The 17,600-nt window shown below is 36.0% G+C and overlaps 1 protein-coding gene and 1 non-coding gene across 5 annotated transcripts in view; one reads left to right on the top strand and one right to left on the bottom strand.

Moving 5' to 3' along the window:
* Ugp2 (UDP-glucose pyrophosphorylase 2) overlaps nucleotides 1-17,600 on the top strand; it is a 51,817-nt gene that overhangs the window by 23,295 nt on the left and 10,922 nt on the right. The gene's annotated exons all lie outside the window — the stretch shown is intronic.
* Nucleotides 754-827, bottom strand: Trnaa-cgc (transfer RNA alanine (anticodon CGC)). Its single transcript has one exon. It is a non-coding gene; the product is annotated as a tRNA-Ala (tRNA).

Here is a 17,600-nt window from a genome sequence, read left to right as displayed (position 1 = left end):
ATACCCTAGCTGATAAGGATACAGCAGGCCAAATGCCTCACAAAGTTGAGTCGTTTTATGACCTCAGCTCTGACGTCTATGAAAGGATGTTAAAAGATAACTATTTATAGTGTTTGAATTCTTTTCCATCTGTATGTATTATTTTCGTCTATTGCAGTCATTTCTATTAAAAACTGTACAGTAAGGTTTAGGGAGTATTTGGTAGCATGTCTTCACATTTACCTTTTACTTTGTAGGATCATTTGCCATCTATACACATTTTTTATTTCTTGTTTTTTATTTCTTGTTTTCATCATCTGTTTTTTTGCTTTTTTTTTTTTTTTTGCGGTGCTGGGGATTGAACCCAGGGCCTTGTGCTTGCGAGGCAGGCACTCTACCAACTGAGCTATCTCCCCAGCCCTGTCATCTATTTTTTTGAGAATTCTTTTGTTATCTTCTATCATCTAGGTCACAAGGTTTAGTTTTTGGGAGAGAGTATCTCTTCAGCATTTTGGAAATTGCTACAATTTTAATGGGAGGGTGGTAGGATTGAGAGTTTGAATGGCAAAGATATAAAGAGTAAGAAATAGTTCTGTAAGTAGATAAACATATAACTGAATAAATAAAAGTGATTTGTGTTTTTAAATAAATAATTTTAGAGTAGTTTGATTAACTGAAAAAAGTTGCTTTTAACTAGAAATGTTAGAGCTACCAGAATTAATTTTTGTTACCTATATCCCATTTTTTTTTTTTTTTTTTTTTTTTTTTTTTTTTTTGCGGTACTGGGGATTGAACCCAGGGCCTTGTGCTTGCGAGGCAAACACTCTACCATCTGAGCTATATCCCCAGCCCCTATATCCCATTTTAAAACCTTCTGAGTGAAAAGCAGCACAGATAATTATTGAAGGTACTGATAGAATATTTTTCAAAGTTCAAACTGAAAATACATAAAAGATAGCTTAGAAGAAACATGAAAGTGTCAGAAGGTTATCTATGACTAGATTAAATGTGGGAGAGGGTAAAAGCAGGCCATTTAACAGATTTCTATGTATAGATGGGCTCATTGAAGACTGGTATCTTCATTGTACATGTTCTAAAGCCCTTGGGAGATTAGAAGGTATTCTTTTATTTCAAGAAAGCATGAAACACCATTTGTAAGGTTTTGTTTTTGTTTTGATTTTTGCTTTTAATGAAGCAAAGGGTTAAGTGTTTTAAATTTTATTTAATGAATTTTTTGGGGCATTGCTGGGGATCAAACCCAGGGCCTTGCTCATGCTAGGCAAGTGTTCTACCTCTGAGCTACATCCCAGCCCAGCATTATTTAAAAAAAAAAAAAAAATTGTAAAGACCTGTGTATGTAAAACTCCATTTTATAGTTGATGATTATCACCAGTGTTAGGGTGCTTTATAAATCAAGCATTGTACTAAATGCTTTATGTTCATGATCTCATTTAATATTCCCAACAGAGCTGGAAAATAAGCCTTATTCTCATTTTACAAAAGAGGAAACTGAAGTTCAGAGTAACAAGATGGAGTCCTGATATGAACTGTGTAGGTTGTCAAATCTCAAAGACCTGTTCTTGGGTATCCTTTAGTAACAATAAAGGAGCTCTATATCTCTAGTGTACACAATTGTGGCATATTTTATGTGCTTATCAACAACTATAATAATATTAATAGCAGTAAACATTTATTCAGCAATAATGTGCCAAGCATTTTTCTCCAGTGTATTTCCTTAAATATGATCCTCAAACAATTCTAGAGCTATTATTCTTATTTCACAATGAGAGACTGAGCCTGAGAGGGATTGAATTACCCATGTAAGTTTCCTTAGCTTGGTAGCTGGAGTTTAGGCCCAGATTTGCCTAAACCCAGTCTCTTAAGCACTATGGTGTGTTGCCATCAGTGTTTGAAAAGAACTTGAAAGTCTTTATGGCCTTTCCATCATTTCTCCATGTATTTTGAGTAGAACCATTCCAGTCCTTCCCATTGAGCCAAAAACACTTCTTGAAGTCTTAACAACACTACATTTAACAGGTAATATTTATTGAATAGCTGCTGTATGGTAGGCATCTAGGCAGTGAGATACCAGTGAATGAGATAGATAAAGGTTTAATAATCATGGAACTGCATTCTAGTAGAAGAAAGAAAATATACATCTGTTGATAAATGATTTAAAAGACTAATTTCTTGTCACTGCTTTGGCTTGCCCTCCATAGTCGCATTTCCCTGGCCAAAGTCTTTTTTCTTTTCTTTTTTTTTTTAAATTTTATTTGTTTATTTATTTTTATGTGGTGCTTAGGATTGAACCCAGTGCCTCACATGTGCTGGGCAAGTGCTCTACCACTGAGCCACAAGTCTGCCCCACCAAAGTCTTTTTTTTTCTAGTTTATGTGTAGTCTTTACACAATGCTATGGAAGTTACTTTTATTCTACAAATCTATTAAATGCCCACTATTTAATTTTAATTATTGGAAATGCAAAAATAAAGGCTAACCACTTTTAAGAACTTACAATTTTGTAATATATCCCAACCTTTCCCATGTAAAGGCAAAATGCAAGAGATGGTTTTGCAGGTAGAGGCTATTGCTGTCTCAAGGTCTGCCCAGCTGCCTATAGGACTAAAGGAATCAGTAGCACATGGATGTAATAGCAAATCAGTTTTGAACTTTTGGTTTAGTGGGGAGATGTTTGCACAAAGATATGCTTATTATGCAGAATGAGTAATAACTATGATGGTGGTTGAGGAGACACTTAAATAATCGACTTCCACCTAGAGATATTAACTGATATCTCCATTCTCTTTGAATTCTTGGGTCTACTTCTGATCCAGGTGTAAGTTCTCTAACCAAAGTGAGTGGTCTGCTCACCAAAAGTCACTATGTTCGTTCCCAAACCTATTTATTCCATTTATCTTTATTTTAATGAAATAATGTGATTACATTTTATTTTAAAAAAAAGTGAAATGATGCTTTAAAAATTACTTCTATGTAATTGTGTAGAGAGAAATGGGGGGGCAGGGGAAGGAAAGATGGTGGAATGAGACAGACATTATTACCCTGTGTACATGTATGATTACACAAATGGTGTGAATCCACATTGTATACAACCATAGAAATGAAGGGTTGTACCCCATTTGTGTACAACAAATCAAAATGCAGTCTGTAAAAATAAAATTTAAAAAATTACTTCTGTAGAAGCTGATTGTAGTGCTTTAGAAAAATTGGATAAAGATGAGTAGAGGAAAAAAAAAGTTGAAGTGGCTGGAGTGTAGCTCAGTGGAAGCATGTGTGCTCGTATGAGTGTTGGGTTCATCCCCCACCCCAAGTGTTGATTTAGGTGTTGGTGAGGCCACTGTGAAAGGTTGGGAAAACTGCATAAATCCAGAATGATTCTTCTGCATGCTGATTATTTTACAAGTGTATGTTCTTGGTCCATACTATATCTAAAGAAAAGATCTTTGTTAACAAATGTGTGTTTACTTGTAAGTGGTTATAAATAGTTCATATATCTAAAACATTTTTATGATTTGTGCTTGAACTTATGTTTTTCATATATATACTGCTGATGTGACCACTTGAACTTACTTTTTCAAAAATTGACTGTACCTTCTAGAATGTTTTATTCTGTTTGTTTTGGTTTTGTAGTATTGAGGATCAAACCTAGGCCTTAGGCATGCTAGATCATTGCTTTACCACTGAGCTACATCCCCAGTCCCTAGAATGTTTTAAATGTAGCAAAAGGAGCAGCTGGTGGGTTGGAGCAGTCTTAAGCAAGTTGAGGATAAAGAGGTGACTTTAGAGCTAAGACTCTTAAGTATATGTAAGACTTTGCCCAGAGAATCAGAGGCGGACATTTCAGGTTTAACAGAACATGATGTACAAAGGCTTAAAGGTATGAGAGAATAAAACAGTTGCTCCAAGAACTACAGTTTTTATAGTATTCCTGGAGCAAAAAATAGAAATGTATCATTTTGCTTTTTTAGGCAAAATAAGTAGGGGCCATGTCTGTAAACTCAGACATGATCTCTCAGGAGAGAGAATTCTGACTGAACTAAGAAGATGCAGGAAAACAGGAGATCGGAATTCCTAAGTCTTATAGAAGACTTATGAGGTGTATTTTTAGGAGACAAGTAGGGATTGGCTGTGCTCTAATTTTTAAATTCTAAAACACAATGTACATAGGAAATCCAGATTTCTTGTGGTTCTTGGTTGCAATTGGAGAAATGGCTACTTTTAATTTTCTCTGGTATTTTTTTAATACCCTTTATCAGAGCTGCCATTTAATGTCTATACACTTTTGTGTATTATACAAATTTTTATAGGTTTAAAATCCCTAATTTTATGATAGTGAGCTATAATAATCCCAATTGCCTGCATGGTCAATAGAAACTAAGAAACTACCATGTGTTTGGTGTAAATCAATGAAATATTAACACAGAGCAGCTACATATGCATATTGAATTTATTCTTCAGTGTATTTAACACTTTTTTTTTTTCCAGTTTGGTAGTAATGCAGTGAGGTAGAAAGCACAAACTCTTTGAGATTTAAATCCTAACTGTGTTACTTCTTAGCAATATAACACTGAGCCGGTTTTTTAACTGTTTTAAGTCTCCGTTTTCTCACTCATAAAAAAAATAAATAATAAAAGTAACCTATTGTGTAGGATTTTAGTGAAGATTTTTGAGAATGTATGTAAAAACATTTATTATGTGTTAGACAGTCTGATAAAGGCTCAACAAATGTTTGCTATTTTTGTTATAGTCAACAAATATTATATAGCTCCTAGATGTCAGGTAGTATGCTGGGCACAACAAAAACAGTAGAATTGAATTAAGACTACAGATGATTGTTTCTTTTTAAAATTCTATATAATATGTATGTATTTTTTGTATTTTTATCTTTAGTTCTAAGTATGTATATGTATTTGTCACTGGCTAATTTGGTACATACTCAGTATATTTATTTAGTTTATTTTTGCTGTGGCTCTTGGATTCCTTAATGGGACATATATGTGTACCTATACACATGCACTTAAAAAAATTGTAAATACATATTCCATAAAATTTTCCATCTTAACCATTATATTTCAGTAGTGTTAAGTATATTCACATTCTGGTGCAACAAATCTTTAGAGCTTTTTTCTTAATCCTGAAAAACAAACTCTATACCCACTAAAGAACAGCTTCCCATTTTCCTCGAACCCTTCTTCTCCCAGCAGGATGCAAATACTGTAGTCTGCTCTCCATCTTTATGGAGACTACTGTGAATAACTCATAAGTAGATAAAAGACTTTTTTAGGTCTCAGATTTTCTTTCTGTTGTTTTGAAAGGTGCCTGATTTTTTTGTTACCTGTTACATATCCTTGGCTTTGCTTTCCTGGACAAATATGACAAGACAAAAAAGCCTAAGGGATTATACTATGGAAGTGTTCTTGCCAGTGGAAGTATAAAGTCAATGTATAGCCCAAGGGAGATCCTGTTTTCTTTGGCTCTTCTGAGAAATCTCAGGCAGCCTGGAGTCATTTTAGGAGAAACATGGTTTAAAAAGGCAAAATATTATCAAAGCTTGGATTTTTCTTAGAAGACTGTCTTAAACCAGTACTTGGCAAAATTTTAAAAGGCCAAAGAGTGTAAATATTTTAGACTTAGGCCATACAATCTTTGTCATAACTACTCAACTCAGCTATGGTGGCATGAAACAGCCATATACTATACATAAACTAATGAGTATTTCTGTGTTCCAATAAAACCTGTGTTGTGAAAACAGGTGCTGATTGCCCTACAGTTTATCTCTTGTCTTAATATCTTCAAGTTCTGCATGACTTAAAAGAGACTTTGGGTGAAACTGTGGGAAAATGTTTATTCAGCTTGTTTGTGATTGGAGCAGAAATTTGATAACATATTACTTCCATTTTGGGCCACTGACTGTAAGTTTTACACACTACTAATAAAAAACTACAACCAATTAATTATAAGACTCCATTAGTTGTATAATGGATCCTGGTTTTTAAACTGTTGAAGAGTGGGATGGGTGGGGAGAAGTGTGTACTTCTCAGTGATGTACCAGCCAATATCTGAGTGCTTACTATGATCTAGGTACTTTGCTAAGCACTTTATCTACATGATCTCATTTATCTTCATAACAAATCAATGAAGTTAATTAAAAAGTCTCAAAGCAGTTAAATATTTTACTGTAATAGATAGTGGAGTCCAAGGTCCAAACCCAGGCAGCCTGGCATTAGAGCCAGTGTTCTCTATCAACTGCTGTACTACCCCATCTGTTTTAGAGCTGTCTTTTTGTCAAATGATACTATTCATGCTGAAATCAATTTAATTTATTGGATCAGGTCATGGAGGAAATAGTTAGTACATCATTTACCCTTTAGCATGTCCTTGAGATTTCAGACATTATTCAGTGCAGTTAGCTGCTATTTTTTGTTCACTGTTGCATGCTGGTACCCTCAAAGAATTATTTGTGAATCTCTTCTGATGATATTTTTTAAATGATAAAATGTCTCAGTGACACAAAACTTGTGCTGGGAGAGAATTGTTGGTACTGTGTCGCATCATTAATGTCTTTCTGATCCTGCTGTGGCGGGGGGAGTGAACTTCACATATTACTATAATTCATCCTCTTCTGCATCTACGAGCCTTGCATCAAAGATTGCATAATCCTGCATAAGTGGCATAAACTTCTGTAAAGATGACCTTACTTTTAAAATGTCAGTTTCAAAACAGGAAATTCATGAACATTTCAGCTTTGAGCTTCTAGTTTTCTTAAAAACAGCAAGCAAGTGGGTTGGGGTTGAAGCTCAGTGATAGATCACTTGCCTAGCACATGTGAAACACTGGATTCAATCCTTGATACCACATAAAAATAAGGATATTGTGTCCATCTACATCTAAAAAAAATTTTTTTAAACAAGACAAAAAACTCCAGCAAGTTGTGTTAGCTGTTGAGTTAGAGTTGTTAGCATTTGTGACCATTAAAAAGAAGTAAAAATGGAGTGGCAGGCAATAGCAGTGACCCAGTGAGAGGAAGGCAGGAAGGTAGCAGGTCACTGTCCTTGGGGCAGTGAGGTGAGAGGTGGGGCCAGCCTCCTGGAGCGGTCTGGGGACGGAATCAGCTGAGAATCTAAAATTATTTGGAGTCAACACTGATTCCAACCATGGGTTTGTCAGCCTCTGTTCCTGCTGTTCCAGTTCAGACCTCAAGTGCTTCAGATCATCAGACAGTATTACCACCTTCAGGATGCCCAATGCATGAAGGGAAAATGAAAGGCTATCCAGTGAGTGGGGAATCCTCTGGTCCAGCCTGTGAGAGCCCACCAAGATCGTGCATATCAGTATGTGGAGTGTCCCATTATAGGAGTTGCTGCTAAAAATAAGGAGAATCTGGATCCTTCAAATTTGATACCACCACCTAATCAAATACCAGCTCCAGAACAACCGTTCGTGTTGTCTACTGTCAGAGAAGAGTCATCCATTCCACGAGCAGATTCAGAGAAAGAGGGTTTATCCTTCTGAACAGATGTTCTGGAATGCAGTGTTAAGGAAAGAGTGGAAGTGGAATGATGAGGATATTAGTCAGAAAGATATGTATATTAGAATTCACAATCAGAACAGTGCGTAGACTTGGAGAGACATTTTGAAGTGGGAAACCCTTCATGCTGAGGAGTGTTCTTGTGGTCCATCATTGATCCGATTTGGAGGGAAAGCAAAATGAGTATTCACCAAGGGCAAGAATTTGTTCCTGGAATGGGGTATGTGTTGCCGTTTGACAGGCACGATTGGATTATCAACTCTTGTAGCACAGAATTAGATATGTGATAGATTACTGTGATGGTGACAAAGTCAATAAGGACTACCAGTTCACCAACCTGGATGTCCGCCCTGCCTTGGATTCACTTTCCATAGTATGGGACAGAATGAAAGTTGCTTGGTGGCACTGGACATTGTAATCACTGTTTTGTTTGTGATACAAAGTATAATTTTTTTTTTTTTTTTTTGAGAGAGCCTCATTAAACTATTTTCCCCAAACTGAATTGCATTCATGATGTAACAGGAACTTCAAGTGGATAATCACACTTCATCCTCCACTTAGCAAAGGACCCCTGCTCAATTCAGTTTTTTAAAAAAATATTTTTTTTTAGTTGTTGATGGACCTTTATTTTATTTATTTACTTATATGTGGTGCTGAGAATCGAACCCAGTGCCTCACACATGCTAGGCAAGCACTGTACCACTAAGCTACAATTCTGGCCCCTCCATTCAGTTTTCAGCTGCATTTTGCCTTATAGTTTATAGCAGATCATTCTAAGTTTTCCTCCAATTTGGTTTAAGTGGGAAGCAGTCCCTCAGTTTGTCCGTTAGCTGCAGTATTGCCTGTGTATTTCATGTAGAAAAGTCTGAAAAACCTCTGAAAATGAGTTTTTAGAAAGTGAGGAAAGCTGCTTTTGTCTTACTGTTTTCTCAGGAGTATTTGAGAGGTAAAACCTGAAAGTCAGTGCACTGCTTATAAGCTTTTATCTGGTCAACTCTTTTAACTAAAATCATTTATTATAAATAAGCAATATCTTTTTAAAAAGAGACTATTTCTGAAGTCCCTACAATTTAGTAGAGACCCTGAACAAAATGCAAAGCCATATCCTTGCGCTCAGCAAGTATGTCTTGGCTCTCTAAATTCTCATTTATATGCATTTTTCAGACTGGGCCTTGGTAAAAAAAAAAAAAGTTTGAACTCACCGTGAGGTGCTGATGCATAATTTTTGAAACAATATTTTAATTAAAACAATATTTTCCTGTTGTTTTGATATGTAACTCTGCTTCCCCAAAACAGATCTCTTTATTATCCCTGGAATTTCAAGTTATCCCAACTTTGACTCCCATTCCTTCCTCCATTGGAAGCCTTCACCCTGGTTGGCCTAATCCAGATTTAAAAGCCTGACTCAAGTCACAGTGCCAGTGATTATATTTAGCTGAGTATTAACATTCACAAGAAGAGTATTTTTCTCAGATGTAGTATGTTTGCATCAAATCTCTATCTCAATTTTTGTGTTTTAAGGAATCTTTAAGCTTGCTGTTGAAATTCCTTATATCAGTAACCCAAAAACTGGTTGTTCTCATTATAGCAGCATGTTACAGATGACTGGTTTTTAACATGTTGATAATATTAAATCCTTTAATTTGTCCTGAAAAACAAAAATGGAATGGCAATTAAACGTGACATGCAAGGATGCTTACCTCGCAAGCACAAGGCCCTGGGTTCAATCCCTAGCACGGGGGAGGGTGACATGCATATAACCATGTCAAACCACATCATGGTGTCAGCTTCTTTATTCAAGTCAAATGGAAGCCTTCTCATTGAAATTTCTTACAAAGATTATTTTTATTTTCTGTGATGAAATTTCCAGTGTAGTGAAGTAAACATACCGACAGAGTCTAAGGATGAAGAAAAGGTTGTTGGTGAATTTGCATGAGGTGGTAAAAATGCAGAAACCTACAAGATAGAGATGACGTGGTATGTTAGAGAATCCAGTGCTTCATGTTTCTTGAGCAAAGTATTAGGGGACTAGGAAAGGAAAGCAGAAGGTAAAAAGAACCAAATCATTAAGGACCTTACAAATCATATCTTCCAGTTAGGAATAAATTCAGTTACACATAATATAGAAATGCAGTAACAATAAATCTGGAGTAAGGTAAATCCAGTTAGTATGGTAGCTTGAGAGTCATCAGGAATCTGGGCTTCTCTGTTGTGCTGCTTTTCCATTCTTAGCATATCACCTTATGGCCCCAGATGGCCACTAGAATAAACTCTAGTCATCATGTCTTTATTCCAAACAGCAGGAGGGAGATGGGCATGCCCCCTGCCTTTTCACAGAGACTTCCTGGAAATCTTTCAGTTCACTTGGAGTTAATCACAATGAGCAGAACTTTGGCACAAACAGCTGCAAGGGTGGCTGGGAAATGTAGTTTTATTTTGGATGGTGGTATGCCCAGCTGAAAATGGGGTTCTAAAGTGGAGGGAAAACAATGATGTTGGGGGAGGCTGCTAATAATCTCTCCTAGGCCATGTGAAAGATATAACAGAGAAACATGCTCAAAAACCTGATTTTTTTGTTGTTGTTGTTCGTTTGTTTCATTTTATTTTTTAAAGACAATCACCACTTGACAGTTGGAGGGTGGGTTTTAGGGAAGTAAGAAGACCATGAAGATTGCTGCAGTGAGATGAGTGAGATACTGATCATGGCAGTGAGATGATTTCATGAGACTGAAGGACTTGGTGATTGATCAGATATGATCAGGCTCCTGGCTTAGGAACTGGGTGTCTTGGTGCCACAGAGATGGGAGTGATGAAGCCATGGGATTGGAGCCTACTGTGTGGCTCCAATAAGTTCTACCTAGAATGAACTTTGCAAGGAGCAGGCAAAACAAGGAGGAGGATAGAGGAGGGTTTCAGAAGTCAAAGGGAAGAGAGCATTTCAAGATTTTAGGGACTGGTCATTTGTGTCAAATACACCTGTGAATGCAGGTAAGAGAAGCATTTGTGTTGTTGATAGGACTTAGCAATTAGGAGGTTGTTGATGCTGTGTTGAGAGCAGTTCATTCAGCGATAGAGGAGAATACCAGACTGTAGCAGGGGAGATGTAGGGGAGGTGAATGTAGAGGTGCTAATGGAAAAAAAAAGTAGGAGGATAGGTTGAGATAAGAGTAGACAGAGACTGAATGATTGATAAAAAGAAGTCCTTGAGATATGGGCCCTGGCAGAGGTTGCCTTTGGATGGGGATCAGGTCTTCCTATAGCCAGAAGGAAGGGAAGGAAGTAAGGAGGAGATACAGGGAGGGTCTAAGGATCTGATTTTGTCCTGTAAAATACAAGTTGAGCCCATCTTGGTTGTTGAGGGCGTATTAACCCTCATGTTAGTGGACCATGTGATAATATTGCATGTATATAATTTACCAGTTTTTCTGTAATGAAAAAATCTGGGTATGATTTTTCTGTTATTAAATTGATCCTATAAGATCATTTAAATGACCCAGATTCTGGTCATTACCTTAATAAATGTGAAATGAGGAAAATTTGTGAAAGTGCCTAGTACAGAACTTGGCACACAAACACTGTGCATAAGGGTTTTGTGAATAAGCCAGTGTTCTTGGAACACTATCTGTACATATGGAGCATCATTCCTAATTTGTTTTACTGTTTACACAGCTCATTTTCTTTCAGGCAAACTTGCTTTTGTTGAAAAAAAATTCTTTCAGATTGCAATAATCATACCCTTGTGAACCATAACAGGGCAGGTACTGTTAGCTTGCTTTGGGTACTTGGCACTGTCTCCAGGAATAGCACAAATATGCTACCCAGAACTGGGTTATACTATTGCTAATGGGAACAGTGTGTCCATGACTGTGTAATGAATTTGGCTTTTCTTCTAACTGGAAACTAAGTTGTGAACAGACTTGGCAAGATACAGATCATGGCAGACAGTTTTTAAAAGATCTTCTTTTCATTTCTGCAAGAAAACTAGATTGAATACTAGAGGGCAGAATGTTTTTAAATTATATTCTTTAGTAGATTGCCAACTGCTTTCTTTCAGTCATTCCTCAGGGGAAGTCAGATATTTGATTAATTCTCTTCTGGTAAAAAGAGAACATGAGTGGCTTGGCTTGTCCTGAATATTTTTCCTCTTGGAGCTTGCCCCACCTCACCTCTGGAGGTTGGCCCACTGTCTGTTTAGCTGCAGAAGAGGTCTTCTAAGAACACTGAATTCTATTCATGTCTGGGGAAAATGAGGGACAGGGTGATCAGGATTGAAAACACAAAGATTGTACTTAGTGACTGACTAAAGTGGTTCAGTCAGGGTAACATTGTGATTGTATCTGGCAGTGCGAGGTACTCCCTGTTGTTTGCAAATACCATTCATTTTTGCCTGAGTTAATGTCTTTGTGCATTCTCCTGGGGGAGGTAAAAAGGAAAGTGGTAGACAGTCTAAAAATGTCTCTGGGACAAGGCGTGTCCAGTAACTTCAGGGGTTGCTGAGCAACTTTGTAACATGCATCCCCTTGACTTGTTAATCTAAACTCAGCTCTGTGGGACTGCTTGGTTAGGTTCCCTGGTGGAGTGTGGACAGTATCACCAACAGAGAGCACTTTTGTTGAAATACAAGGTGATTTTATGTGACAGAAAGCCATGCTTACTGCCTAATTTAATCTGTAATCAGCTTTAGACATGAAATGTCTTGACCTGGAATCAAATAGTTGATCAAACTGTCTCTTTTCTTTGTGTATGCATGTGGGTCTAAGTTATGAAACACAAGTCAAAGATCTTCACTGGAGGTTTCCAAGAGCAGCATTAACCTCACCACTCTGAACATTTCTCCCCTCTTCATATCTTGTTGCTTTCTTCTTCCTTTTATAGTTCTTTTCAGATTCCTATTCTTGTGAACAAATTCTTTAGCAGAATCCATATTTAATGAGCTGTTTTAAGAGTTAGACAAGTTGGTGTAACTGAAAGCACCACATAAATAACAAGGGTTCCTTGGCATTTGAAGAGGTGGGGCAGTGTTTATGCCCTTTTAATTAAGGCAACAACACTTAACAGAGAATTCAGGCAATGGTGGTGAATAAATCTTTCTTCTATAGGCTTACTGGGGCCAAGTGTTTTTATTAACTCACTTTTGGAATTTTAATGTTATATGTGAAATACCTCATTTTATTCCACACCAAATATGTGGAAATATGAGCAAAATATTCAGAATTACATTTTAAATTCAAACTTAGATTCTCAAGAAACCAGCCTTTGGGAGATTTGTATTAAAACTAGAAATACATTTAAAACATCTTTTGGCTGAAGGCCAAAAGGCTTAATGTTAAAATCAGTATGAGGCTGAAATCTTATTTTATCATTATGGAATAAGTTTTCGGAATACAAGAAAAGAAAATCACAATCATTTAAGTTTTCTTTATAAATTTAGTACCTAAGCTTAAAAATAATAATTGATACTATATTGTAAGAACAATAATTCCTCAGCATGGTCTTAAGGAGTCAACTGAAGTTGGTGAAAGAACAAGATATTTTCAACTCTTTACTAGTATTGGGATATAATTGCCATGACCTCAAGTTTTCCTTTCTAACAGTAACCTACTGAATTGATGCTGTCCTTAGTATCCTGAACTTTTAAATTGTATTAATAGTTATGATGCCATTATTCCACAAACTAAAGTTTTCTCCATGCTTCCAGATGATTTATGAGTTTTCCCCACTTATATTGCTTTATTTTGTGCTTTTAAATATACAGTTGCATGCACTTGTTGCTTCTCACAATCAGATTTTAGATTCTTTGGATCTAGAAATTTGGCAATGAAATCATGGCTCTCAAGACAAGACAAGAATGTCTGTGAATTTCCATCTGTATCTTGGTTTTTATTGAATGAACTCCAATTTCAGCAAAGTGGAATATTTTCCCAACTGTATCTTTTTTTTTTTTTTTTTAAATCCACGGCCTCATGCATTCTAGACAAGTACTCCACCACTGATATACATCCCAGCCCTTTTTATTATTTATTTTGAGAGTTTCTTACTAAGTTTTCCCAGGCGGAAGCTTGTTGTCCTCCTCCTTTAGATTTCCTAGGTAGCTGGGATTACAGGTGTGCACCACGATGCCCAGTTCAAAGCTGTATCTTGTAAAGTCTGTGCATATCAGAGTGTATAGTGGGTATTTTTAGTAGGTTCTAGCAAATGAACTAATAAGCCAATACCAGTTATTAGGAGGTTCTGATATGTTGGTTTTGTTACCTCCAAGCTCAGTTTTGGGACTTTTTGTTCATGCAGCCCACGTAAAATTTAACTGCTATTCCATCTCGTGGACAGCTCATGTAAGTAAATGTTCTCTAGTGGCTCATCTTTGAGGCAGAATGATGAAAGTGGCTCACCATTTCTCAACTCACACCAAGTAATTGAAAAGTCTGAATGAGTGTTCCTTATTCCTAAATCATTCTCTCACCCCATTTGTCACTGACATTTGTGCAATACTTTGTTTTTCATTGTATATTTTTTCAGTCAGATATTATATTTTTAGCAGAGTTGAATTCATCATGTATTGTGCTTTCCAGCTTACATGTAGTGTGTTTACATGACTTAAGTATAAGAAGCAGCAGCACATTTAATTTTTGTAACAAGTTTAGAATAAAGCTTTCTAGTAATATGTTTCTATAAGGAACCTTGTACCTAGGACTAAGAACTTGAATAAACCTTAAGAATCCTGTTTTCAACTATTTTAAAAGGTTGGCAGGCTACAAAAATAACTTTTACATGTTTTAAATTTATTTGTTTAGCCTCTGCAACCTCATTTATAAGGAATTGTCTTCCTAATAACTTTGCTATGTGCAACACTGGAATTCTAATCAGAATAAGATATACTCCATGTTTGTATAAATATGTCAAAATAGACTCTACTGTCATTTATGACTAAAAATAACAAAAATATATAAAAAAGAATTCTAATACACATTTTGAAGTTTGTGGAATACAAAATATATTTACGTAACTCTTAAGTACTTTTCCTTGTAAACTACATTCCTATGTGTGGATTAAAGATAATTTGTGATAAATATACATGATTTTGAAGTTCTTTTTCTTATAAAATTTTAAAGAAACAAGGTTATTTGGTTTTTAATTCATCTTCGCTGGAGGTGAAAATTTCTATTGGTATTTCTTTCTTGAAGAAATAGACCTAAATGGAATTAAATAGCTAACAATTAGATCTTTTCTCTTGCTTCCTCTCTCCTAGGACTTTTCTTTCTCTTTCCTCGATTTTCCACTCTCTCTAGCGTGCACCCTTTCTCTTTTCCTCTCATTTTCTCTCTTACCCTGAAGGGAGACATTTTTTTGCTTAATAAACTCCCTTATGTAAAAAAAAAAAAAAAAAAAAAAAAAAGCTAACAATTAAATGTGTCCTAAAACTCTTTGTATTATGCTGTGAATGTTGGTATAGCACACAGTTCTTTAAAGTTTAGAATTAAGAAGTAATCTAGGGGCCGTGGTTGTGGCTCAGTGGTAGAGCGCTTGCCTAGCATGTGTGGGTTCAACCCTCAGCACCACATAAAAATAAATAAAATAAAGGTATAAAAAATACAGTAACATTATTTAAAAAAAAAAGATGTAATCTAATTTTGATTACTCTTCCTGGCGTTATTATTTAAATGTGTAAACAGTTGCTAGCTCAAAAGGAAATAGTTTCTTAAAGGCAGCTAAGTAATTTATGTAATGAATTTTTTATGTGTATTGTCATTGATTCCTAATTTAACTAACAAATACTTGGAAATTTATTATACATAAAATAGTAACATTCAAAATCATTAGTTATTATAGCACTTTTGTACTCTGAAAATAAGCATTTATGCTTCAATTGATATTAATGGTATGTGGAATTTTTTGCTTCATGATACTTCTAGATAATGTTTATTCAAATATTGACACCACATCCCAGTGATAATGCTTTGTTTGAATTGCTGATATTGTACCTACTTGATAATCTGATTCAGTTTATTTAAAATTTTAGAGGCAAATTAAGTGACTTATTGTTATTAGGTATACATACATAGTTCAAATGTTGTTTATCCAGGGAGATAGAAAAGGAATGTGATCAGGGACGGTTGCATGAAGGCTTCTAAGTTATGGAAGAATGCCTTTTTGGTAATGTTATTCCAGCTGTGTATGTCTATTTTATGAGGATTTATGATGTTTCACAGTTAAAATTTTAGGTGGAATTAGAAAACACACTTACCATGTGTAGGAAAAAACCTTGCTTCTATGTATTTTTTTAAAAGAGCATATTTAAAGCATTAAATAGGTCAGAGAATTTGAGCTATTAACATTACTTAAAATGAATGTAAGAATTAAGGGATACAGCCACATCAATGTTCATAGCTGCTCAGTTCACAATAGCCAGATTGTGGAACCAACCTAGATGTCCTTCAATTGATGAATGGATAAAGAAAATGTGGTACATATACACAATGGAATATTACTCGGCCATAAAGAATGATAAAATTATGGCATTTGCAGGCAAATGGATGAAACTGGAGAATATCATGCTAAGTGAGATAAGCCAATCTCAAAAAACCAAAGGAAGAATGATATCGCTAATAAGTGGATGATGACACATAATGGGGGGTGGGAGGGGTTAGTGTTGGGGTTGGAGTTGGGTTTAGGGAGGGGGGCAGGAATGGAGGAAGGAAGGACTGTATAGAGGGAGGGGTGGGGGTAAGGGAAAAAATGGCAGAATGAATCAAACAACATTACCCTATGTAAATTTATGATTACACAAATGGTATGCCTTTACGCCATGTACAGACAGAGAAACAACATGTATCCCATTTGTTTACAATAAAAAAAAAAAAAAACTCAAAAAAAAAAAAAAAAGAATTAAGGGGTTTTGTTTAAATTGATTTTCACACCCCTGTGAGATCTCTATAAATATTTGATTTTTGCTGTGAAGTGAAAAGAAACTGCTAAATGGAATTATTTGACTCCTACAAAATGATTGGAAAATAATGACTTGGTCCCATTTGCTAATGAGTAAATATAATGTGCCCAAGAAATTCTCCTAACATAGTGTAGACCACGTGAAGCCATAATATCACAGTGGTATTCATTCCCTTTACTAACCAGTTGATTCCAGCAGCTTGACTAGAAAGAATAATAAACTACCCTCTTACATGAAGTGACAGAAGGTTCCAGTTGTCATCTTCTCTTTAGTAGAGTATAACACTTAAATTGGGACTTTTTCTCCAAAATAGTATTACCAGTTTCTTTGGAATACTAAACAAATGATCATGGTAGTGTAAACATTTTCAAGGAATATCTTCCACTGGGCCATGGGCACTTTGTAATGTGTGTTGGGGTCCAAAGCGTCATTGCCCCTGCGTTGTCCTCACCAAAACCAAGTGGTGCCAGAGAAGCGACTAGTATGGTCTTTGCTCTTACCCACCTCCCTGTCCTTGCCCTTGGCAGTTCATACCAGTGTTCAGGTAGCACCTGATGGAGTGCCCACAGTCCTGTCTTTTTCAGTCATCAGCCCTTCTTTTGATTCATGAATGGGAATCACTGCTGATGGCAACTTAGCAGCATTTACCAGGAACACTGTCTGTCACATTAGGAAATAATGCAGCATGAGTGATAGATAATGGGCGTGGGGATAACCAGTAGAGAGCTTTGAAAATGCTTTGTGTTCCTCAGTATTTATACCAGGTTACACAGTGTATTAGTCCACACTTGCAGTTAATACAGTATATTAAAGTTTGTAAGAAATAAAAGTTACAGACTAGTTTTTGTGGAAAGAGTTGTTAAGAACAAGAATTGTGAAGAGTCTATGTATGATATGTGTATGTTTGTCTGACCAAGTATAAAGAGATTCTTGTTCCATAGGCTTAGATCACTGGAGTGTGAGCCTATCAAGACCTTTCCCAATCACAAATGTCACCTGCCCCCTGCGCCTCTCATCCACACATACACAACCCTAGGTAGCAGAATAAATAACAGCTAGTAGTTCACAGAGCACCTACTAGTTGGCTTTATTTTTTTGTCCACTCATGTGTTAATCTGTCTTATACCATGAT

Source organism: Sciurus carolinensis, chromosome 13 (assembly GCF_902686445.1).
Source record: "Sciurus carolinensis chromosome 13, mSciCar1.2, whole genome shotgun sequence".
In the NCBI taxonomy this organism is placed as follows: domain Eukaryota; kingdom Metazoa; phylum Chordata; class Mammalia; order Rodentia; family Sciuridae; genus Sciurus; species Sciurus carolinensis.
The sequence above is the reverse complement of the archived record's forward strand: the minus strand, read 5'-3'. Positions and strand labels throughout refer to the sequence as shown.